Source organism: Akebia trifoliata, chromosome 5 (assembly GCF_017979445.1).
Source record: "Akebia trifoliata isolate Shusen 1 chromosome 5, ASM1797944v1, whole genome shotgun sequence".
Lineage (NCBI taxonomy): Eukaryota > Viridiplantae > Streptophyta > Magnoliopsida > Ranunculales > Lardizabalaceae > Akebia > Akebia trifoliata.
In genome coordinates, this window is record NC_141379.1 from 23,315,039 (window position 1) to 23,318,292 (window position 3,254).

General features: G+C 30.5%; 1 long non-coding RNA gene across 1 annotated transcript; it reads left to right on the top strand.

Moving 5' to 3' along the window:
• Positions 1-694: 694 nt before the first annotated feature.
• On the top strand, positions 695-3,060 carry LOC147401676 (uncharacterized). The gene is made up of 2 exons (XR_015178225.1): positions 695-1,013; positions 2,237-3,060. It is a non-coding gene; the product is annotated as an uncharacterized LOC147401676 (long non-coding RNA).
• Positions 3,061-3,254: the final 194 nt, after the last annotated feature.

Genomic DNA, 3,254 nt, shown 5'->3' on the forward strand with positions numbered 1-3,254 from the left:
TGTTTTTTATTTTAATTGTTTTAGAGTTTCAATTAGTCAAAGAATCTTATCTTAAATAATAAGGAAGAGTAGTTACGAATTGTGTAGGATTTATGGAATTATGATTATGGGATAGTTACTTGAATGAATAGGAGAGTAGGTAATTTAGATAAGTGGGTAGTTAAGATAGTATTTCTTTGTATTTAAATTCATTATTAGATTAATGAAAATATGAAGATAATTATTATTATTAAAAAGTCCCTTGGGATTTGGAGATTCACCATCTCGAATTGGTGGCTTAGGAGGTCCAATCTCCCTCGAACGAGATCAATTTCAATCTTTTTCTTCTTTTTTATTATTTTGTGATCCGATCTAAGTAGGTATGTAACAGTTTCGAATCTAGGTTGGATTTTAGGGTGAAGTTGGGATTTTGAAGAAGAATAATGATGAATGCACGTTGATTTTGATATGCAACTTACGTGGCAAGAGCATAGAACCACACATCTTTTTCATGTATCCCGATGAAAAAGATCTATGATTTTGTGTCTTTTCCATGTCAATCGTATATCAAAACCAACATGCATTCATCACGACTCTTTAGAAAAACAAAACGCTAAGCAGTTGTTTGATACCGTTTTTAAATGCAGTTTTTATTGCATTTGAGTGGAAAATTTGAGTTTTCATCCATAATCACCGTTTGATAAAAAAAGCTACTTCAAAAATCTGCTTTTTAAACACAAATATGAGAAGCTCTTCAGACCCACTTTTTTTTTTGTGTTTACGAGAGAAGCAAACACCAAAAAATGGTTCAGGCAAAAAGACGTAAATGCCCCCAATCTTCTCTTCTTTGTCGACGGAACATTCTCTCTCTCTTCTTTCCTTCGCTGTCGACAAAAGCTCAAACATGCACAACTCTTTCTTTCTCTCTCTCTTCTTCTCGACACAGGTCTCTCTTCTCTTCTCGACAACACCTCACACAACACATAGTTGTTCTCGACAGAGCCTCACACAGCACACCTGTGACAATCGTTCAGGTATCATCTCTCTCTCCTCAACCTAAGCCAAATAAACCTTTGATTTTCATCTTCAAAATCAAGGGTTTTGGTTGATTAATAATCGAATGTTATTGGGTATTCGATAATGTAATTTATAAATTTATAAATTTATAATTTTTATTATTATAAATTGAATCGAATGTTATCGTGTATTCGATAATCTAAGTGATAATTTTATAAATAAAAAAAATTATAATTTTTTTTTTATAAATCGAATCGAATGTTATCAAGTATTCGATAATCTAATTTATAAATTTATAATTTTGTTTATTATAAATCGAATCAAATATTATCAGGTATTCGATAATCTAATTTATAAATTTATAATTGAATATTATTGGGTTTCGATAATCTAATCGAATACCTGATATTTTGATGTAGTTTGTAATATCCGTTGGATTTCAAATTCGAATTGGGAAAAATAAAATTGAAATCCTAATATAGCTTGAATCAAATTGAATATGATTCGATTGCGAAAGCTTCCTGAAGGTATACTTGGATTTTTAGGTTGAATTTGATTTATAAGGGCTTAGGTTTTGTGGTTGTTATTACAGGTTGTGTTGCTGGTTTATTGCTATTAAAATCATGATTGATTCGTATATATAAATTACTGATATTTAGTTACATTAGTTGAATTCGAATTATAAATATTTGGCATTGGAGCAGCTACCGATTGGGAAATGTGGAGGATGGAAAAGAACTGAATCATAGTAATCAAGTTTGGATTAGGCAATTACTTGATGGGGGTCATTTTGGTATTAAAAACTTTGGGAAAATTTAGGGGATTATACAAGTGATGTTTTTGGGTTTCTTCCCAAAAATGCATCAGCTTCAACGTCTCTAATAACTTATCTTGTCTTGTAATATGAAGGTCGAAGAAGATAAAAGATTGAGCTTTAAGGTAAAATTTTACACTAAAGTAAGAGTTCAAAGGCAATGGAATTTTGTGGAAAAATCAAGATTCTTATTTTGGAAATAAGAATAAAAGATTTTTTTTCTAAAGATTTTGGAAGAAGAAGAAGGATAAAAATTGTAGACAATGATAGGCTTAGTTGGTCCTTTGTATGGTGAATTTGTCAAAATTTTGGAAAATTTTGTGATAGTGCACAGGAGTGGTTATCAATGAGTCCTATGTGATATTATTGTTTTAATGGAGAGCGCTTTTCTATTCTTTTCCATAATAAAGTTTATATTGACCTTAGGCATTAGATTGGTGTGAGAATGCATGATTTGCAAGGAATTTTATTGGTTTTCATGGCCATTGGGTTTTGTGATGCTCTCTTACTACCCCATGCCCCCTTCTTGTAATCTTAAGGTATGAATACCTTATATTTTTGTAGAAAAAAAATAACTTAAGGGATTGATCTCCATTGGATTAGCATATCTTTGTTTCCAATGAACCTGATTTCTTGTAGGGCGATACATGTTGGATTAACATATCCTTGCTTCCAATGACCTTGATTTCTTGCAGTGTGCAACACTTTGATTTAGACTTACCTATATAATTATTACTTTCTCCTTCTTCTGTTTTTGTTCTCTCTTGGAACTTAGCTGTAGTGTGACATTCTCACTGCCAAGGCACATGAGAATATCAATGAAACACAATATCAAGTGACTATTCTTCAAGGATAAGATAATGGCCTAAAATGATATGGATGGAGTTAGTAAAAAAGATACAAAAGAATATGTCTTTACAAGATATATGATCCGTGAGAAAGTGGATGCTACCTAGTAATTGAGATTAGGTGTACAAAATCATGATGTTGAGTAATTCTCATTGTTTGGATATATTTCCTTAGCCATTATATGTGGAGTGTCATGTCATTGGATTAAGTGTACGCAATTGTATGTTTGTAAATAATTTTTTTCTAGTGAACAAAAAGTAACTTGTAGGGATTGATTGTTGCTGGTTTAACGTATCTTTGTCTCCAGTAACCCTGATTTCTTGCAATGTGCAACATTTCGATTCAGTCTGACTCTTGTAATAATTGATTTTTGATGCATTTTGGGTGCATTAATTATGCAAGTATTTTCTTTATCAGGAAAATTTCATATGTTCATTTTTAGAAGGAGATGCTGCCAAAATTTCTATAGAATTATAAGTTTGTTTAAATTAAAATAATTATTTTTATAAATTTTTAATATAAATTTATTATATTTATATATATTTAGTGTAATTATATATTTATAAGGGTATTCTAGTCATTTTTGGTGTATTCT